At 51.5% G+C, this 22691-nt stretch overlaps 1 protein-coding gene across 1 annotated transcript in view; it reads right to left on the bottom strand.

Moving 5' to 3' along the window:
- The window catches only part of TMEM51 (transmembrane protein 51), a 44827-nt gene extending 22346 nt beyond the window's left edge, over positions 1-22481 (bottom strand). The window contains exon 1 of the mRNA XM_079922347.1: positions 22202-22481. The gene's annotated coding sequence lies outside the window, so the exon portion shown is untranslated. The remainder of the gene's footprint in view (positions 1-22201) is intronic.
- Between the last annotated feature and the right edge of the window lie 210 nt (positions 22482-22691).

The raw sequence follows: 22691 nt of genomic DNA, 5'->3' as shown, positions 1-22691 counted from the left end.
CGTAACTGGGGCTGGGAGAAGGCTCCGTGACCTCTGCAGTCTCCCACTGGCGGAGTCGCCGTCCTCCTCACCAGGGCTGGAAACCCTGCTCGTCCGTGACTCCTGGCTCTCCCTCGTCCAGGCCCGAGGCCCACCCACGCGTCCTGCTCTTCCTCCTTTTCTGTTTCCACGGCTGCCGCTGTGGGGTGAGCCCTCCCACCTCCCTGTGCCCACCTGGCTCCCTGCCCCAGCCTCGCCTTCCTGTCCAATTCCTCCAGCGTGCTCTTGCCGTTCTGAGCTCCAGGAAACAGCCTTTTTCGTTCTGTCTCTCGCCTGCTCAGAAGCTGTCAGGGGCGCCCCAGCGCCAAAGAGTCTAAGGCCGAACCCCTTAGCTCGGTGTTCAGGCTCTGCTCCAGCTGGGGGATCTGGTAAAACAGGTACAGAGGAGTCCCGGGGAGCCTTCCTAATGCACCCCTCCTCGCTAAGGTTCCAGGCAGGAGGCCAAATCCCTCGGGGGGCTGGGGAGAGGGCTGGCCGATGGAGACCACAGCTGGATTCCAGCTGTGGGCGCCCTCAGCGCTGCCAGAACTGACCTCCCAGACCTGCCGCTCCTCCCTTGGGGTCCTACAGAGGCGGGGCCTCATTCTTTCCACTTGGGGGGCCCCCTGAGGCCTCGTAAAGGACAGGAGCATGGTGAGGGAAGGAGGGCCGCCCCATGGCAGCACTGCATACCTGAGGCTTCATTGAAACCGGACCTCCCCAAAGCTGTGAAAATGATGCCAGATCCCGCCCTCGGTTCGGCCCGTGAAAACAGATGAAACCAGTACTCCTCACGCCTCGGAGTTCACAGACCAGTAAAATCCCTCCTGCTGTTTTGAGAAGACTGCCGTCGGGTTGCTACCTTTCTCTTCCACTTAGTAAGGGCATCAAAGCCAACGAAAGCATCCTGCCCTCTGCTACTGCCGTCCTTCCAGAGCAGGAAGACCGACGTAACAGTAAAGACAGGAAGAGAGAACCTTGGAGTAGAGGACACACTCTCAAAATGAAATCAATTCTGATTTCAGGGAAATTTAATACATTGTCTTTCGCCTTCTAATTTTGTTAAACTACGTCCCCTTTGTCCGCCACTGTAACCAACCTCACATACGGACGCGTCCAAGAGAAAAAAAAAATCAGGAACATAAGCTGTGACTGTGCGTTACATTGGAGATCTGACATTAAAATCCCAGTAATTTAAGAAGAGACTATTATAAAAGGATTTTTTCCATTTACAAAAAGCCTTGGGCCTCAGTTTTCCCATCTGTGAAATAAGAGGTTGGGTGGAACTAGGTTATCCCAATGTGTCCTCTGGCACTGAAATCCTGGATTCCTTGAGTTGGTCCCAGTTAGAGAGGCTGTCTGCCTCACAATGTGCGGTTTTGGAGAAAAGAAAGACTATCACACTTTATAGAGGAATAAGGTTTTAGGCCGCTTGCCCACCCTCCCTCCCCTCCCCCTTCCCCCCTCCCGCTGGGTGTGACCTCCAGTGAGTGGGAACAGATTTGGCAAAACAAACAGATGCCCTCCTCCGTGTGCAGCTCAGCGCTCCCAGGTTCTGAGCATTTCCCTAGCATCCCTTCTGGGGTGAGACGGGATACAGGAAATCTGCGTACTGCATATGCACAGTGTACTGCCTGGACAGCTGTGCAGCAAATTGGTAACACTGGTTCCCTTTGGGTTGTAGGGCTGGGGTGAGAGGGGGGGGGGCTCTGCATGTCTGACTTTCTATGCCTCTACACCAGGGTTTCCCCACCTCGGCACCATTGCCGTGTTGGGCCCAATAATTCTTTGCTGGGGGGCTGTCCCGTGCATCATAGGCTATTTAGCAGCATCTCTGGTCTCCACCCACTAGACGCCAATAGCATCTTGATCCCAGCTGGGACCTTGCCAAATGTCCCTTAGAGTGGGGATGGGGCGGCAGCACACCCTGGGCTGAGAACCACTGCTCTAGACTATTGGTTTAAAATATTTTAAAATGAAGCACATACAAGAATATTTATTAAGATTAGGAAGGATAAAAAGGATTATGAAGGATATCTATATACAATACCTCAGCAAGTGTCGTCAGTCTACTTGCCCACGGTTCTCAAACCTACTTCCTGCCTCTTCCATTGCTGCCACTGTCACCTGTGCGATTACATCGCCTCCTACCTGGCCTCCCTGCTGCCACCCTGGCCCCAGCAAGTCTTCTCCACACAGCCAAAATGAGCTTCTGGAAGCATCCTTTCGTCATGTCACTCTCCTGCCTGCCTTCCTACTGCCTTCGAGAATAAAATCCAAACTCCCCACCTGCCTTCCAGGCCCTCTGCCACCTGGACCCTGGCTCCCTCTGTCTTCCGGTACTGGCCACTCACAGTGTGGTCCAGCAGCCTCGGTGGCCCTGGAGCTAGTTAGAAAAGCAGAACCTCAGATCCACCTGGACCTGCTGGTGCAGCACCTGCATTTCCACAGGTGAGGTGCAGGTGCATCTCAAGTCTCTGAAGAGCTGCTCCAGTCTGCCCCTCACCCCCACCCCATGCTCCCACCACTCTGCCCTCATCACTGGCTCCCTCTCATCTGTCACTTAAATGTCACTATCGCAGTTCCAAGCCCGATGTTTGCAAGCATTTCCCCATGTGATCCTACCTCTTAGTTCCCTGTTGCTTTGGGACACAGCTATGATGGCAACCTGAATTCATCTTGTTTGTTTATGTTATGTTTTGTCTGCCTCCCTCCCTCCCCCTCATATTCCACAACCCAGAGTAAGCTCCAGAGGGCAGGTACAGGGCAGACAGCACCGGGCACATAGAAGATGCTCTGCAAAGATTTTTGGAATTAATAACAGCCACAGGTATTGTGCCCTTACTATGTGGCATTAACTTTTCTTTACATGGGTTATCTTGTTTATTTTTCATGAAACCTATGAGGTAAGATAGGTACTATTTATGATAATCCCCATTTTGCAGATGAGGAAATAGAGGCACATTAGACACGCGGTGTCATAGATGGTAACAGGCGGAGCAGGGGTTCCACCTGGAGTGGAGTGGGGAGCGATCTAGCCCCTGTAACTACACCTGCTACCACTGCACAATCCCGCCCTCTTATTCATGAATCAAACAGCACTCTACATGTACGAGGGGTGCCTGACATTGAGAAGAATTTCCTAGTGAACACTTCTATAAAATAAAGAATTCTGCTGTTGGGGAATCATAATCCCTTCATGTGCTTTTTGGGTAAATTGCATCTTTGTATTCGGAATCTGTGTAAGCAAGGTCTGTCTAGCCATATGTTCCCAACGACTGTTGCTATGAAACATTTTACTCCCAGACATGAGTCCAGAAACAAGCCCAACACGGAAGACCCAGGGGCCACTCAAGCTAGGAACAGTTGTTATTTCTGTGCCCTCTGTCGGCTGGCACACCTTCACCCCTCGCCACCACCTGGTAAGTAACCGGTGTCTGGCCTCTCCCTCACTCCAAGAAGCATCAACTACATTCCCTAGGGGCTGTACCAGGTACCCCCAGCATCGCAGCCCCGGGACGCTTTGGGGGAGGCTTATGACCTTGTTCAACCTCCCTGAGAGTCAAGGCCGTGTGCCCCCAGCATCACGTTGGCAGCACAATCACTTGAATATCCTAAGGACGGTGCCAGGCTGCCTTTAGGAGTTATCCTCCTTAATTTAATCCTCAGGACAAGCCTTTACATAGGGAACACAGGGTCTCAATTTTGCAAATGAAGAACCTGAAGCTCAGAGAGGTGAACTAATTAGCCCAAGGTCACACAGCCAGTCAGGGAGAGACCCAGAGCTTGAACAGTTCAACTCAGAGTGGGGCTGGCAAACCGATAATCCCGTTAGCTCATGCTTGTTGAATCTGTACTGTGTACCAGGCACTGGACTAAGACCTTTACTGCCTCATCTCACAACAGCCTCATGAGGTGGGTGCCACAATTGTGCGCATTTCATAGACGAGGAAACCGAGGCTCAGAGAGGCAGACTGGCACCTCTTCAGGCCAAGAAGAGCACAGGGGTTGGACTCCAGAAGAGACACGCTGTGCTGTGTGGCCCCTCTGCTTTCAGCCTAGTGCGGTCACACATTTTTCATTTATAAACCAGCCTTCACAGAGTCTCATGCAGGCAGCTGGATGTCACGGTTTAATGGCCTGCCTTTTATTTTTTTTTTATTTTTGTTTTCAACCCAAACGAAACAGAGCAGCTTGAGAAACCCACATTGTGGTTCCCAAGATGCAGGCAAAAAAACAAAAAACAACAACAAAAAAAACCAACAACAAAAACAGAAATCCAAAAAATCAACAAACAAAAGGGTTGTATGTCCACCTTGAGCTCAGTCTTGTCTAGCACCTGCTGCCACCCCACCCCCCAACCTGAGAGCCAGCGGCAAGAAGCCTGCCATCCATTTAGACATGACAGGGACGGTCAGCCCCGAATCGCTTCCAATAGAGTAAACATGATGGTTAGGAAACACGGGACAAGGCGGGGAACAAGGCTTTGAGTTTTTAAAATGAGAGAATCCACGAGAGGGTTTAATCACAGAACTTCAGGTTCCCTGCACATGGTTCAAAAGGCTCTTTTCTCTGCCTCTTGCCCCAGGCCGCCCTGCAGACTGTCCTATCACTTCCTCGAAGGCATGAAGGACAACCTCCCATCCTCTCTAACCCACCCGGCTCAGTCACGAACAGAGAGGTGTGCAAGCTTGCAGTGATGGTAAATAAAGCTGACCAGGCTTATGGGCTTACTGTGTGCCACATACACACCGACTCATTTCATCCTCACAACAGCCTTTTAAGGTCGGGATTAGCGCCCCCATTTTACAGATGAGGAAACCGAGGCGGTTAAGCAGCTTGCCCAGGGTTCCACAGTTGGCAGAGCCAGGATGTGAACCCACTTTCAGAACCAGTACACACAGCCTTCCTGAGGAAGGGCAAATCTCTTGTTCAACTAGTGATGGATTCTCATTCCAGTGCATGGGGGTCTTCTGTAATGATCCCCATCCCACAAAGCTGATGGCAGTGTGGTGCAGTGAAAAGCCTCAGGAGTTAGGCAGACCCCAGTTTTGATTCCAGCTCCACACAGTCCTGGCTGTGTGACTTTGGACCAGGGACTTGACCTCTCTGAGCCTCAGTTTTGGCTCTGTAAAATGAGGATAAGAATAGCACCTATGCCCATAGGGTTATTATAAGCATTAAATTAGGTAATAGTAATTGTAACAGCCAACATTTGCTAAATGCTTCCCTTGCTCAAGGCACTGCGAAGAAGTATTGTCATCTTCTTCGTTTCACAGATAAGGAGCACAGAGAGGTTAAGTCACTTGCACAAAGACACACAGCTAATTGTGGAGATGTGGGGCTTGAGCCTAGGCTGACTCTGAGCTGAGGTGCCTAAGAACATCCTCTTATAAAATTCAACGTATACACAAAACGGTATAACACAACAGCTCCTCAGCACACAGCCAAAGTCATGATTTTCTGGAGGGCAGGGAGACAGAACCCAGAGAGGGCCTGTCTAGCTCTGCCTGATGCCCAGCGCCTGGCAGGCGTCCGCAGCCCTGTGCGGGAGTCCTGCCCTCTGTCCCCAGTACAGCAGACCCTGTGATGCCCGGCACATGGCCAGGATCAGCCCGGTAACTGAGGGTGCTTTGTGCGTGGCTTAGAGCCGCTCCTGCCGGTTATCAGGAGTCAGTCCCGGGACCAGACTTTGACCCCAGTTAGGTTTATGCTTCAAAACAGACTCACAGCAAATGCTCGACATCTTCAAAGACTCAACTGTCCTGGCCAGAAGAGACTTTAGCGATTAGAGTCTGGGGTGCCCACCCCAGGCTGAAGGTCGATGCTGTCTGTGGTACTTGCTGAAAATGCAGATGGCCCTGGGCCCCACCCAAGACTGCTGACTCTGAGTTGCCAGGGCTGGGGTAGAGGCATCTGGTCATTTACTTGTTTACTTAAAGTATAATTTATATCTAGTAGATTGCATAGATCTTCGTGTACAGTTTGATAAGTTTTAACAACATATATGCATGTAACCACTGCTGAGATCAAGATACAAGCCCCTCCCAGGAAGCTCCCCGTGTGCGCGTTCCTCCAATCATCCCCCACCCCAGGCAATCACAGATCTGCTTTTTGTCACTATAGGTTAGTTTTGCCTGTACTAGGAATTTATATAAATGGACCAATACGGCGTGTGTTCTGTCCGCCTTCTTTTGTTCATCCGCGGTGTTGCCTGTGTCTGTAGTTCGTTTGCTTCCTTTCTCTTGCTCAGAAGTCCGTTGTGTGGCTACACCACAGTTTGTTAATCTGGTCACCTTCTGGTGGACACCTGGGCTTCTTTCTCGTTTGGGCCGCTGGGTATAAGCTGCTATGAATATACGCGTGAGAGTTTGGGTGGGTCGCTGTTGGCCTTTCTCTCCATAAATACCCAGCAGTGGAATTGCTGGGGCACAGGGAGAAGCATTGACTTTCACCCTCTCTCTGGGTGCTGCAGCCCAGTTGGGGTGGGATTCCCTAGTCTATCTAGGGGAGAAGCCCTCTATCTAGGGGAGAAGCCCCCAGAGGTTACTGGACCTGTTCTGGGTCACAGAGGAATCCGTCCTCCTATCCAATGACCTGAGTCATTCCACATTTTGATTCACATGTAGCTTTGAAAGCTGAACCCGTGGAGTTCTGACTGATGACGTCAGCTGTTCACACCAGGCTGAAAAGCCCATGGAGATAACACAAGGAGTGTTCTGGTTGCCGAAGCTTTGACTAAGGTTCATGCCTCCTTCCCCAGCGTCTACAGATTGCATGTGATGAAAATACATCATTCACAGCCCTTCCTCTAAACCCCACCGGGGACCCGCAGGGAGCCCCAATGCCAATTTAGCAGAAGCAGTAAAGCAACGTGGGTAGAGTCAGTGGTGATTAAAATCCAGGTCTGCCTGGGTGGCCTTAGGCAAACCGCTTCCCCTTTCTGAGCCTTGCTCTCCTCATCTGTAAAATGGGGGCACCCGCAGTACTAATCGTGGCACTGGAGTAAGGACTAAGCAACCGGAGGTGTATAAAAGGAGGTGGCCGTGGCTGGCTGAGCAGCAGGTGGGGGTCAGGGAGCGGAACTTGGGCCCCGCTATTATCTGAGAACCCCTGCATCCCCTACCTGACAGAGATGGGGAGGGGGGCTTGCTAAATATGCAGATTGGAGGGCCCCCTTGTGGACTTACAGAAGCAGAGTCTGGGGTGGGGCCCGGGACCTGCTGTTGGCAAAGCTCCCTGAGTGATTCCGATGCTTACGGAAGGAAGCCTTAGAACCCTCATCCTGCGTGTGGACCAAGGCGGAGCCTGGGAAGTCAGCTGGGCATGAGGATGCAGAGACAGGCAGGGTGGAAGGACCCAGTGCGGGAGCTGAGGCTTGCAAGAGCTACAGCTAAGAGCTGGGCCAGGGAGGACCAGGGACTGATGTATTCCTCCACCAAGACTGCCTCTCAGCTCTGCCCCAGGGATTCTGGCCACACATGCCTCACGTGGCCTGTGGGTCAACTCAGCAGAGTCCTACCACCTTCGCAAGGGTTAAAAGTTCTGGCTCTGGAGCTAAGAGGTTCTAGGTTCGACTCCCAGCTTCACAGCTTCCTGGTTATGAACTTGAGCAAGTTACTTCAGCTGAGCTGTAAAAGGGGCATAATATAAAGTGTGTCTCTCTAACGGAGCTGCCAGAGGAAGCCATGAGCTCGAGCGGGTAGGGCACGTACCACCACGCCAGGCAGCCTTCAGCCAGTTGGTACTGATGCAGCACTAGGAGCTTATTTCGCTTCCACTTTAGGTTTGGAGGATGCAGCTGGTGACTGTGGAAAATTGAGAAATACTCCCGGACGCACGGGGCCTGGGCACAGAGGACACGGCCCTCTCGTGCGCACGGTTGTTCCTTCCAGCTGTGCTCTCCCTCCTTTCGGTCTCAGCTTGAATCCACCTTGTCCGTGATGCTCCTGATACACCCGTTTGCTTGGCTCTCTACAGCTAAATGGTGGGGTCTCCTGAGAGCCAGGGAGGCCCAGCTCTGCAACCTACAGAGGGAGGGGAGCAAGCGACTTCGCTGAGTCTCAGTTTCCTCATCTGTAAAGTGGGCGTCATAACAGAACGACCCTTAGTGCAATGTTGTGGGACTTAAGGAAAACAACCCAGAGAAGCCAGGTAACCCGGTGCCTGGCCCGTAGTAAGTGCTCAATAAATGTTACCACAAACACTGTGGTCTGGTGTTGAGTAGCCTGTGTCACCCTCCCTCCTGCCAGAGACTAGAAGCTCCATGAGGACAGGGTCCATGTCACACAAAACTACCCCTGCACCGGCGTCCAGGGCTGCAGGATGTCCTCCAGCCGCTCTGACCAGGGGGGCGGCCTCTCACTGTCCCTCGGGATCCCTCCCCGGGAGGCTGAGAGTCCCCCGCGGTGAAGGGTGTTGAGGGCGTGCCGTGGCTCTAGGTGGCCGATGGCAGCAGCCACGCTGGGGGAGGTAGGATTCACGACGCCCAGGCGGGGTGAGGGGAACCAGGAAGGACCCCGTGTGCATCCCATCCGAGGCCCTGGACCCAGGAGAGGAGGCCGGGGTCGTGCGGGGTGAAGGTTACTGTAAGACAAGTATTTTAGCGCCCGGTGTGGGGCACGGGGACCTGGGGAGGGGCTGGGGACACCTCCTCCCAACCCGTCAAGGCCAACATTCTCATCCACGTGGGACAGAGACCCAGGAAAGGGGGGCCCCAGAGAGACTTGGCCCAAGGTCCCTGACAGCAAGGGGCCGACCCAGCATTCAAACCCGTGTCTCTAAGGCTCTAACACCGCGTTCTTACGTTTGCCTCCTAGCAGGGTGCAAATCTTAAACGAACCCTCTGCCGAATCCAAAACGAATGAACCCCTTACAGAAGGTCCCAGGGAGACCACTTCCAGCCCCATCACCAAAGAACCACACTCACAGGCCCTCCCTCCAGTCTCTAACCAACGGCCTTTGCAATCCAGCTGTTTCCACAGAAAAGCTGCTTTTGCTGGTCCGTGTCCTTCGTCATACATCACAGACATCCTCCTTTGTCCACATCATTCCAACATCATCCTTCCCCGCCCCCGCTCCTCCAGACTTCCTAATTACAGTGTGAGAGGCCACCATTCTCCCGGTGCCCTGGGCTTGAAATCTCAGTGTGCTTGAGCGTTCCTTCTCCTCCCTACTCCATCCCCAGCCCAGACACGCCCCCAGGTCTTAAACTGGCAGCCTAAGGGCTGTATCTGGCCCACAGACACAACTTATTTAGTCCGTGAACTGTTATTTATTTTATATGCTATAGAGTAGTTGCCAACACTGAGAACATGGCGATCTCATACACAAAACTTGAAAACCGGGTAGCCCTGGCCCCAGTTCTCACATGTAACAGGCAGCCGGTGCTGTGTCACAGCTGTCTCCTATGGAAGGGGCCTGCCTTCCACTCTGCCACAGTCCCCACCACTCCCTGCTGCCTCATGTCTGGCCAGACTCTCTCCTTAACACCCGCTGCTGCATCCTTTTAGACATGTGCATTTGCAGCCCCTGCTCACTTCCACACCCCCTTGGTCCCCAAACTTGTTTCTTCTTCCTTCTCAAAGCCTTTCTTTGCAGTGATTCTTCCCACCCTAACCATCTCCCTCCTATTCCTCAGGCCTGGTTGATTGCGAGAATTACTAAAACCTGCTTCTCTAAGGCTTTCTCAGCCTATAAGTGCAGCCACGCCAACCCTCCAGCCACTGTGTCTGTCAAAACGTCAAAGGAGTCCCTCAGAGCCTAAAGGACAAAGTCCCATCTCCCGGGAGGGTGTGGTCTGCCCCCCACTCAACCTTACTTCCCATGTTCTTTGAGTGACCACTGTGTGCAGGGCCCTGTACCAGGCACCAACGATTCCAGCATGGGTAAAAACGTGCTCTCTCCCAGGAGGAAGATGGGTGCAACATCAGGGACACGTCCGAGGGAGGGAAACGGTCCTGATGTCGCCCCTGAGGTCACGTAGGTCTGCTTCCCCGTCTCTGCACACTGTGAGTCTCTCTGCCTCGGGCTTCTCCCCTCCCCCAGCTAACCAGGAAGGCGGTGCATCCTGGTTGGTTCCACATCCAACTGATTCCCCTTCCCCCACAGCCAGCAGGAAGCAGCTCTCCTTTGAGCTGTCAATGCAGGTCCTCTGTCTTAGCCAACTGCCACCAGCAGCTCTCGGATGTCTTGAGGGACTCTTTTTCCTTCCCACTTTCTCTCTTTAACTGAATTTAAAGTTAAGCAGGCAGGGGACTGCCCTCGTGGTCCAGTGGTAAAGAATCCGCCTTACAATGCAGGGGACGCAGGTTCGATCCCTGGTCAGGGAACTAAGATCCCACATGACGCATGGCAACTAAGCCCGCGCCGCAACTACTGAGCTCACGTGCCTCAACTAGAGAGGCTGCATGTCGCAAACTATAGAGCCCACATGCCACAACTACAGAAGAGAAAACCGGCATGCTACAACTAGAGAGAAGCCCACACACCGCAACGAAAGGTCCCACATGCCGCAACTAAGACCTGACTCAGCCAAATAATAAATAAATCTTAAAAAAAAAAAAATTTAAGCAGGCAGGACTTAATACCTGTGTTCTTCTGATCGCCACCTCGGGGCATTTTTACATTTCTCTGGGACTCATCAAACCCTGAGCATGGAACTATGCCCGTCATAAAGTCTCAACAAATCTCTGCTGACATAATTCATTCATTCACTCAACAAACGCTCACTGACCAACTACTGGGGGTCCGGCATGATGAAGACAGGCATGAACAAGACAAAGCCTGTTCTCATGAAGCTTCTCTTCTACTGAACGAGACAAACACATGGAGGGATGGATTAACAAGAGATGTTCCGAAAAGGAAACAGAATAGGAAAGAGTAAAGGGGGAAGATGGTCTTTTGGACAAGGTGATCAAGGAAGGTCTCTCAGAGACGGGGACATTTCAGCTGAGACCCACAAGGCGGCAGCATGGCAGGATGAGGAGGTAGGGGGAGTCGCCAGCAGCCCTGAATGATGGTGGGAAAAGGCAAAATATTACTCAAGGAGAGATGACAAATGGTTACTACTGGGTGTTCAACACAGGTCATTAAAGTTCCACATTGGAGGGGAGGGTGTTATTAATATTTTATTAGGTCCCTATACAGCTGTGGTCCTGGAAGTAGGAGCTGGGAAAAACCTTACGGAAGTTCAGGGGTGCACACCCAAGTAAATGGACTCTGAGCTAGGCTAGAGGTGATAAAGATGTATAAATGCTGGAACAATGCGGGGGTGGGTAGAAGTAAAGGACATACCATGGAGGCTAGACGGTCTCCTACCATGGCCCCTGCTTTGGCTGCCCCCAGAGTCAAGGAGAGTAGTTCTGCGTTTATTAGGTCAGATTATGTGAAACTGCCTTTTCTGTGGGTCACCTGTAAAGGGGGGCCAGAGCTCATTACTTCCTAGGCTGTGCTGAGGATTGCCTGAGGCTGTGTGTGTAAAACTCCTGGCTCCGTGCGGGGCACACAGTAGGTGCTCAATAAGAGTCCATTCTCTTCCCCCCTCCCCGCCTTGGATCCTCAGCATGAAACTTTCTAAGTTTGGCCACTTCATATGAAGATAAATACACACTCACCATACATACCCAGCCATCCCACTCCTAGGTATTTGCCCAAGAAAAATGAGAAACTCACGTTCATCCTGAAATCTGCATGCGAAATGTCTACAGCAGCTTTAGTCACAATCACCCCAAACCAGAAACAATCTAAATAACCTTCAACAGGTGAAGGAATACGTAAATTGTGGTACATCCACACAACGGAACAAATGCCACGTGGAGGAGTCTCGTGTGCATTACGCTGAGTAAAAGAAGCCAGCCTCAAAAGGCTTCATGCTGTACGATTCCATTTCCATGACATCCTGGAACAAAGGCAAAGCTACAAGGACAGCAAACATGATTGGCTGCTAAGGGCCAGGGGTGGCAGAGGGGTTGACTACAAAGGGGCAGCATGAGGGAATGTGGGGGGTGGTTAATGAAATTTTTCTATAGCTTCCTCATGGTGGAGGTTACACAATTGTTTGTGTTTGCCAAAACTCACAGAACTGTACATGAAAAAGGGTACATTTTACTGTTTGTAAAGCACACACACACTTCAGGTTTTATATATACACACATATATATACGTGTGCATCATAACGCTGGGAGGTCGTATCTTAGCTCAGGCTGCTACAACAAGATGCCGTAGACTGGGGAGGGGGTGCTTAAACAACAGACATGTATTTCCTATGGTTATGGAGGCGGGAAGTCCAAGAACAAGGTGTCGGCAGATCTGGCGTCCGGTGAGGCCTCACTTCCTGGCTTGTAGATGACAGCCTTCATGTTGCCTTCTTATGGCCTTTCCTTGGTGATCTCTCTCTCTCTTCCTCTTCATGTAAGGGCACTAGTCCCAAGACGATAGTCTCACTCTCATGACCTAACCATCTCCCAAAGACTCTGCTTCCTATTACCATCACATCGGGGGTTAGGGCTTCAACATATGAATTTGGGGGGGACACAAACATTCAGCCTATCACAGACAGATCAGTGAGCTGCTGTGGTTCCCGCGTTGCTCCTATCTCAGCTTCCTAAGGGTAGGAAAGGAGACCCACATGCTCAAAGTTAAAAATGAGAAAAGAATCACCTGGAATAGAGACTAATAATTGCAAAGCCCTCTACAGCTCACGAAGCACCTTACCTAGTAGGAACCCTAAGGGGATCCACAAAAACCCTATGAGATTTTTAACAGTGAAACATTTTCTCTTGTTATAAAAATACTGCCTGTTTATTAAACAAAAATTAATAAATCTAGATTAGCAGAAAGAAAATTAAAATCATCCATTACCCCACCGTCCGTAACTACTGATAATATCTATGATGGTGTTCAGACTTTGAGTGTTTTGTAAACAAACACACTTTTTTAAATTTTACAAAAATGAGATCTTACTGCAGTATGCTTTTGTGACCTTTGAAATTTTTGATACATAATGAACAATTCTGCACATCATCAGTGTTCATCTAAACTGATGTGGCTGAGGAATATTCCAGTACATGGAGGACCCATCATTTATACAACCAATCCTCTACTGCCAGACACACAGTTGGTTTCTCACTTTATTGCTATTATAAAAAAAAAAAACTGTTGAAACTAACTCCTTATACAATCATGTTTCCTCTGGATAAATTCCTAGTATTGAAACTGCTACCTTTCTTAAAGCTTTGACATGCATTTTCAGAATGTCCTCCAATTTACAATCCCTCCCTGAGCTTGCGAAATCACCATCTCCCCATATCAGCATTCCTTTTTTAAAAAAATAAATTTATTTATTTGACTTATTTATTTTTGGCTGCGTTGGGTCTTTGTTGCTGTGCGGGGGCTTTCTCTAGCTGTGACGAGCAGGGGCTACCCTTCATTGCGGTGTGCAGACTTCTCATTCCCTTGTTGCGGAGCACAGGTTCTAGGCGTGCGGGCTGCAGTAGCTGTGGCTCGCAGGCTCTAGAGCGCAGGCTCAGTAGTTGTGGCACACAGCCTTAGGTGCTCTGTGGCATGTGGGATTTTCCTGGACCAGGGCTCGAACCCGTGTCCCCAGCATTGGCAGGTGGATTCTTAACCACTGCACCACCAGGGAAGCCCAGCATTCCTTTTTTTTTTTTTTTTTCAGTACGCGGGCCTCTCACTGTTGTGGCCTCTCCCGTTGCGGAGCACAGGCTCTGGACGCGCAGGCTCAGCGGCCATGGCTCACGGGCCCAGCCGCTCTGCGGCATGTGGGATCTTCCCGGACTGGGGCATGAACCCGTGTCCCCTGCATCGGCAGGCGGACTCTCAACCACTGCGCCACCAGGGAAGCCCCAGCATTCCTTTTTCCAGCTTAAAATTTTTTAACTTTTCAAAACATTTAAAATTTTATATGTGAAAGATGGCATTGTTTTAATTAGCAGTTTCTTTAATATGATGAGGTTGAATGTTGTTGGGTTTTTTTCCTATATGCTTATGGGTCAATGCCATTTGTTCTTTTAATTTCTTTACAATATTGTGTTAGCTTATACTGTACAGCAAAGTGAATCAGCTACACGTATACATATATCCCCTCTTTTTTGGATTCCCTTCTCATTTAGGTCACCACAGAGCACTCAGTAGAGTTCCCTGTGCTATACAGTAGGTTCTCATTAGTTATCTATTTTATATATAGTATCAATAGTGTATATATGTCAATCCCAATCTCCCAATTCATCCCACCTTCCCCCTTCCCTCTTGGTATCGATACGTTTGTTCTCTACGTCTGTGTCTCTATTTCTGCTTTGTAAATAAGATCGCCTATACCAATTTTTTCAGACTCCACATATATGTGTTAATATACGATATTTGTTCTTCTCTTTCTGACTTCCTTCACTCTGCATGACAGTCTCTAAGTCCATCCATGTCTCTACAAATGACCCAATTTTGTTCCTTTTTATGGCTGAGTAATATTCCATTGTATATATGTACCACATCTTCTTTATATATTCCTTTATCCCATTTCTTAACTAGGGCATTTAGCCTTTCCTCACTGACTAGAAGAGATCCTGTATGTGTCCAGAAAACAGCCCCTTGTCTGGATGTGTTGCAAATATTGCTCCAGTTTAATATTTACTCTATGGAAATTTTTTTAACTTTAGAAGCCCAATCTGTCAGTCACTTTCAAGAATTTATTTTATAATTTGACCTTTTACTACCATGTTTTAAAAGCTTCTTACAAAAAGGGGCTTGAGTAACTTTATAGTGGAGAACTCTTACAGACATGACTTTGACCAAAGGATCAAGGTTAACACCCCCAATAAGTCATGCTGACATCGTGGAAATCTTGACATAATGTCACGAGAACACTTCACCTCTGCAGTATTCTTTCCCCAAACCTCAAACCTCAGTCTAATCATGAGAAGACACCAGACAAACCCAAAGTGGGGGACATCCTACAAAACACTGACCAGTACTCGTCAGAGCTCTCGAGGTCACGGAATTCAAGGAAAGACTGAGAAACGGTCACAGATCAGTAGAGATGAGGGGATGGAGAACTAAACGCAAGGTGGTGTCTTGGACCAGATCCCGGAGCAGAAACATGACAGTGGGAACGCTGGTGAGATCCCAGTGAAGTCTGTCGTTTAGCCAGGAGCAATGTGAATTTCTTAGTTTTGATACGTACACTAGGGTCATGCACAATGCCCTTCACCTCTCCAAGTTTTGCTTTTGGTTTTAGTTTTCTAGACAGAAAAGTCATCAAAGTTCGTGGCTATGGGTGGGGAAGGAAAGTGAGGTGGGAAGCGGTTCCTGGTTCCTTCTGACCAAAGCACCGGGGTGCGGAGAGGGATCGGGGCAGCCGGAATGGGTCTGGAAAGGTAAACTGAGTCGAAACTCTAAAGAGTCCAGTCTTCAGAGCTTTGAAAGCGAAGGGGCTTAGCCCAACCTTGACCCTGCAGGCAGTGGGGAAGCGGCAAAGATTTCAGTTCAGTGCCTGATATAGTTATTGGTTTAGTTCCCTTGTTTGTTTCCTAATGTACGGACCCCTCCCCCAACCCAGTACGGTGTAAGCTCCAGGAAAGCAGGGACTGAGTCTCCCTTATGGAACATTTCCCCCCAAAACCCTGGACACCTGGCCTGTAGAGTGAACTCAGTGAATACTGGTTGAATGGAAGAAATCAAGTAAATGGTTTTTCCCACCCCTGCCCTTCACATCTAGTATCAGCCCGTGTGAATGAAGCTCTCTTATGCTGCTGGGCCTTTGCACAGGCTGTACCTCTGCCAGGCACAGCTGCTGACCTTCTGCTCCCCCTTCGGATTTCAGCTGACACTCTGCCCTTTCTGCAAATCCTTCCTTCACTCTCCAAGTCTGGGTTAAACCAACTCCTCCAAGCTCCTGGGTTTCCTTGCCACGGGTCAGCTGTATTGTAACGGTGGCTCCCGGGACCACTGGCCCATCTAGGGGGCGCAGCTGGCCTCTCAGGTCCCCACCAGCTCGTGACCAGCACCCAATGCTAGCAGCACGTTCGTTTAAAATGGCAGCTCTTGGCAGCCAAAGACAACTTCCTCCCCACTCCCCATGGTCTAATTTGCATCTGTCAGTGTTTGGAAACAATTACCCAAAGGCAACTCCAATATATAATCGCTACCCACCACACCGCAGCTAATGAAGCTGTAATATATGGAGTCTGAAAGTGTGAGTGTTTTGTTTTTTATCATATTCCCCCCATGCCCAAGTTTCAGGAAACCATGTCCACATCCTAACCAACACAAGCCCGGCCAGTCGGGGTGGGGAAAATGTGGAACAAGGGTAACGAAATTCTGTCTCTCCTTGTCTCTCCCAGACCAGCTGTGAAGAGGAACAACTGGCAAAGACAAAAAATTCACCAAGCATTAGAGCCACGTGGTTCCACATCTCGAATAGAAAAAATAGCAGAACCTCCTGGAGGCATCCAGAATTTTACATCATATGAGATCATGATCTCAAAGAAGGACCTGTCTCACTGGTGAATTCTCATCCTGGTTCTGCCAAGATTTGCTGGGTGACCTTGGGCCCATCGCCTGTAGGATGTTTCCATCAGGGAAGCTCTGGGGACATTAAACAGGCTTAACCAACCCTGTGATGTGTTTTAAATGCTGGCATTGAACAAATGACTGTTTTGTGCATTGTGCAATTTAAGCTGGACCACTGGCACGACAGGTACAGTCATGATGATAAACATGAATTCCTAGCGCACATACCAGTGTGGCCCAGAGGAGAAGCAGGCTGCAGGGCCAACGTGTGTCTCCAGCCAGGAGCTCTGTCTGATACTGACTTTAGTGCCTCATCTGAAGACCCTCATCAATGTCAGGCCTGAGAGCCCTCACCTGCCCCGCACAGGCCTCAGACTCTGTTTTCTGGCCTCAGTTTCTTCTAAGAATCGAGGTGGCTAGACCAGCAGCGGTTTCGTTTTCTTTTTAATGTCGCAGAATCTCTTTAAAGGGATCCTTCGCACCATGACATCTTTAATATTTGTAAGCAGAGTTTCTGCCCAGCTGGCCCTGCTTCCCACCACTCAGCCCTGTCCCCACAAACCCCTGAGTTGCTTCTAGGACCTGTCCAAGGAATCCCAAGTTTCCCAGGATCACCATATAAAAACCAGTGAGGGACTTCCCTGGCGGTCCAGTGGTTAAGACTTCGCCTTCCAATGCAGGGGGTGCAGGTTTGATCCCTGGTCAGGGAGCTAAGATCCCACATGCCTTGCAGCCAAAAAGCCAAAACATAAAACAAAAGCAATATTGTTAACAAATTCAGTAAAGACTTTAAAAATGGTCCACATCAAAAAAAAAGAAAAATCTTTAAAAAAAAAAAAACCCAGTGAACCGGAGCCGGGTCTTTAGTTGTGACACTCGGGATCGTCGCTGCAGCATGTGGGATCTAGTTCCCTGACCAGGGATCGAACCTGGGCCCACTGCATTGGGAACGTGGAGACTTAACCACTGGACCACCAGGGAAGTCCCCAAGATCACGACTAGTATTGACAATTTACATGGCATTAGCAAGGCTTCAACCCTGTTAGAGGATGAGAGACGCCAGGAAATCCTGTCCCCAGGGTGGGGTGACTGACCTTATCACCTGAGTCGGTAACAAATTCTCTGCACGTCTTTGCCATCTTTGCCTCTCCAAGAGGTAGGGCTTGGAGACAAGCAACCCAAATTCTGATTTTTCGAGGGACCTGCACTTGCCACCCCAGTGCCTAGTCCTGGGGAGATTTGGGGAAAGGGGTGATAAAAACAGGGTGGAAGCACCTGGCTAGGTTAAAACCAACACAGCAAAAGATCAGAAGAGACGAAGCTCTCTCCCTCCCTCCTAGAATCTTGGGATCACACCCACCCCACCCCTGATGGCCGATGTCCTCCATTTCTAAGAAGCTCACTAAGAATCAATGTTTGCATTAGATTTGGTAAACACAGCCCTTTTCCCAACAGCCATGGTGACGGTGACCCGAGAAGTGGCCCCCTGAAGTCCCACAGTGGTAATTTGCATAGCGTTACAGAATTTGGGCTACTGGAGCGTTCTGATTTTGGCCACAAAATTCTGGCCTCCTAAGTACCTTCCAGCCATCACATGGTAGAAGCACGTGAGACTGGCAGGTTAGAACCGGTGTGAAAAAACCGTCAGGTGGGGAAAGTACACATCATGATTGATGAATTGGAAGACGAGGATATGAAATAGCAGAGCAGGCAAGCCAGCAAACAAAAAAAGTCTGAATAAGACACCACCGTGGCGACAGTGGTTGTCAGCATATCGTGATGTTTTCCTTCCGAGTTTTCCACAATCAGCATGTACTTCCTTTGTAACCTGGGGGAGAAAATAACTTCAAGAGCCTGTCTATCCAGGGGCACATGATAAAGCAGGGTTCAGGGAGCAGCAAGTAAGTTTAATCACTAGTTTAGTCCCTGGCGTGAAAGTCAGTTTGAAGAGATAGGTCCTGAAAATGTCAAGACACATATACTCCTTGCCTTCCGGGGGCCCCAGCGTTTACTCCTTCTGGACGTGTGACTGTGGGTACCCCCCAAACTCCTGGCAGTGTGGAGTATAGGGAGAAAGGGGCCCTTGCAGGAGGAGTGTGCTCTGTTTTGTTTTTTCTTCAAGAACCATCCTCAAAGTCATTCAAGACAGAATCGGGAATCTTGGGTTCTAGCCCCAGCTCTGATCTCAGGCCCGTCCTTTCCCTTCCCCCTTCCCTAGGCCTCAATCTCCCAATTTGTAAAACAAATGGAGTGGACTTTCAGATGGCTAAGGTCCCTTCTGGCTCCAATATTCTCAGAGCTAAAGGAACCAGCACTCAGGCTGAAGGGCTGCTATGTCTGAGAAATCTAGGGCAAGAGAGAATAAGGAAACTTTCAGCTGCTCAGCCCGAGTAAACGACACAGACTAGAAGGCGGGGGCCAGCCCAGCATCTTGACACAGGGCTTGGGGCAGAGGCGAGGGAGGAGCAGAGGATGAGCCTGAGGCACTTAGCAGAGATCCCCGGAGCACGACCTCAGGCCAGCGTCTCGTCTCGGGGCTGTCCGGGAAGGGTAGGGCAGTGTGGGTGGCCTGGAGCAGGCAAAGCCAAACAAGTGACCTGTTTCTCCGCGGAGCCAGAGCTCCCAGCACGGTGGCTGGTGCACCAAAGGCTCAATCCAGAAGGAAGGAGGAAAAAAAAATCACCAGGCTAAACGGGGCCACCAGTCCAAACTGGGGAGGAGCAAGACATGTTGAGAAAACCTCCCACCCTGGACTAACCTGGGGCCCTTAACAAGTCTCTGACTTGAACGTGGCCAGTCTCCTGGGATAATGCAGAGGAACCTAGATCCGGTTCTGCTGCTCACTTGCTGTGGGCCCTTGGGTGAGTTCCTTCCCCTCTCTGAGTTTTGCTTGTCAAATGAGAGGACATTCTAGGGTCCTCCCGTGGCAGGTGAAAGGCCGTGCATGGTCCACCTCCAAGTAAAGGAGACTTATAACCAGGAGAAGGATGCTCTTACGGCTGTCAAGTGCAAAAACCAAACCAAACCAAACAAACAAATAAAAAACTCCTCTAAACTTCAGAGCAGACACAACAAAAGGGAAAGCAAAAGCCAGCAGCCAGAAGCAGACCCTTCACCCCGTCCCCAGTCAGAAGGCATCTGAGATTAGGGAACTTTCCTGGCCCTTAGGGAGAAAACTCTCCTCAGTCCCTCGAATGAGAAGCCCAGAGCCAAAGGTCCTGGAGCTCTGGTCTCCTCCAGCCCAAGAGCTCTGAGGGCTTTACTGCCAGCCCTGCAGAGGGAGGAAAGAACATGTACCAGAACCGTGACCCAGGAAAACAGGAGCCCCCCCAAAGGGACAGGCTGCCCACTGCAAATGCCAACAGGAGATGGGCTGCTGACTCTGTCTCCGGCATTGCCACTCCTCGCATAGACGCAGACGCTCCTGGGGCTCGGCACTTCTCAAACCAGAGAGCTGGAAAGCCTCAGCTGGAGGGGCTTGGGCCCTGCTCTGGTGGAGGACAGGCTGGCAGGCTGAGCCTCACACTGAATCCACAGATCTCCTCCTTGACCAGTGGTCACATGCTAAGACCACCTCTGCCTCCTGTGCGGGGCACCACGCCAGCTTCTTCATTCCTGATGCCTCCGCCAGCCTGCGGGCCAGCCTCCTCTCCCCTAGCAGCCTTCTCCAAACTTCCATGCAGCCAGATTTATCTTCCTAACACAGCAACAGGATCAAATAACTCTCCTGCTTAAAGAGCCTGAACGGAATTTGTGTCTTTCTTGTCCAGTGATGTATACTGAGCACCTAGAACAGTGCCTGGTCCATAGAAGGCACACAGTCAACATCTGTGGACCGGTTCTAAGACGTCCACTGAATAAAGTCCCACCTGTGATGACCTCGCCCCACCTCTCCAGTCCAGTTCACTCCAGATCCTCCAATCCCTTTACTTCCCTGCGTCCTCCCACAAACCCACCTGCCACTACCTGAGCGCCCCCCTCGGTCCAGCACACCTCGTGCACCTTCATACCTCCGTGCCTTTGCCTGTGCTGTTCCACCTGCCCAGACACCCTTCCTACCCTGTCCCCTTGAGAGACTCCACCTCACCGTTTAATTTACTAACGTTCTTTTCTTAGCAGGACCTGCTGGTACGCCTCACCCTGAGTTACTTTCTTTCTTCCGTTCTTCCCTAAACCTGTACCATAGCTTCCTACAGAGTACTTGCTGTGTGCGAGGCATGAATGTCCCCCCTCACCCTAGGTTATCATTCCCACTGTACAGATGAAGAAACTGAGGCTCAGAGAGGCAAAGTGACACTGTGGGTCACACAGCCAGGGAACGGTGGGGTCTGACTATATTGCCACCTCTTTACGACACGTGCCATTTACTACTCACTAGGCTGGGAACTCTCTGAGGTCCCTTGGCCCTGCATCCCCAGGGGGCCGGCCTAGGCCTCTGTGATACTCAAGAGGTCCTAATCATTGAACCACTGGCAGCTCAGGACATTGTGAGGAACAGATACACAGCCAGTCTCCTCCCCTTTCTCCCTCTTCTGCCTTTTCTCCCAATCTGGGAGATAGCTCTGGCAAGCTGGGGAGGGACACATTTGGAGGGAAAGGGGCCCCCTCCCAATTCCATTTGGCCCTATCAACTTAGGTCAAGATCCCTGTGTGACGTCTCCAAAGTGTAAATGCCAGTCACAGGTCCCAGAGCCGACCCTTCACTAGGAAGGCCATCCTCGAAGTGACCCCCCTCAAAACGAAAGCCAGAAGCCAGCCTTAGAGGGCAATCCCTCTCCTGCCTCCCGCCAGGCTGGCTCCGGCCCCGCCCACCCCGCTCCGGCTACACCTGGGTTCCCAGCTCCTGGACCACCCGCAGAGTTAGCGAGGACCCGTCGCAGCTTCTCGGGAAACCGTAGGGACGTCCAGGTTTCCTGCACCCTCGTCCTTTGGCAAGGAAAGATTTCGTTCTGAAAGTGCCCATCCCTCTTAATCAGACTTGGCATTCTGGGCCACAGGGCTCCCTTCAGGGCGCAGACTAGATATCTGATTTGGACCTGAGTAGTATTGATACGTGCTCTGCGGCAAGCACTGATGCCCCACCTCGCCCCGGGAGGTTATCACTCCCATTTTTCTAGGTGAAGAAACCTGAGTTACACCCCATTGCTCACACTCATTTCTCACCCTTTGCCTCTAGTACCTAACACACACACACACACACACACACACACACACACGAATCTATATCCCTTAAAAGTCTCCCTTTCCAAAAAGGAGTAAGGGATGGGGGAAAGGGCTCTTTCGGGCAGCGCCGGGTGGTTTCCTGGGACCTACTGAGAAGTTCTGCTCTAAGCACCGAGGGAAGGTGCCTCCTTGGCCAAGGGTTCGAAATCCGCCAGGCGGATGGCACCTGTCCCCGCCAACAGGGGGCCCGGAGGCCGGCTGCCTTCCCCCAGGCGAAGCCAGCTGTCCTCAGCGCAATGCCCGGGAGCCGGGTGGTCCCTCACTGGCCCGGCGCGGCTCCAGAGGATGCGAGTACACAGTCCTCCCGCCGAAGACCCCGGGCAGGAAGCTCTCAGACGAACGGACAGGCAGACCCAGATAGCCGTCGACTCCCCCCGGGGCCCTGTGGGGAACAATCCCTCCGCGGGGCACGGCGGGGCGGAAGGCGCAGACTCACCGGGGCGGCGGCGGGTCCAGCTCGGTCTCGGTCGGGCGGCCGGGGGCTGGGGGCCACACGACCCCGGCCCCCACAGGCTGCCTCCTTCGGGTGCCGCGATCCCGGGGCTGGGGGCTCCGGGGAATCTCGGTCGAGGGAGCGCGGGGGCGGAGAGCGCGCAGCCCGCTCTCGGACCGGGATGGAGACGCAGGAAGCGCGGCCGCTGGGCGCCGGCGTGCCGGAGGGAGGGACCGCGAGAGACGGAGGGCGGTGCCGGCCCAGAGCGGCCTCCGGCCCCGAGAGGCACCGCCCACCAGTCGACCCTCTCCGCCAAGCCCGGCCGTCTGCTCCACCCAGAGGCCCGGGGCGCCGAGCCCCAGCTGCAGAGGGCGGACACCCACTCCGTCCGGTCTCCTGGGGGAGGAGTGCGGGCCGGGGGCGCTGGGCCGCATGAAGTTGGCTAAACCGGGGTCGGGGGCGGGGGTGAGGGGGCAGGGCCCTGACTCCTTCC

Source organism: Stenella coeruleoalba (assembly GCF_951394435.1).
Source record: "Stenella coeruleoalba genome assembly, chromosome: 1".
Lineage (NCBI taxonomy): Eukaryota > Metazoa > Chordata > Mammalia > Artiodactyla > Delphinidae > Stenella > Stenella coeruleoalba.
This window is presented reverse-complemented; position numbering and strand designations above follow the sequence as displayed.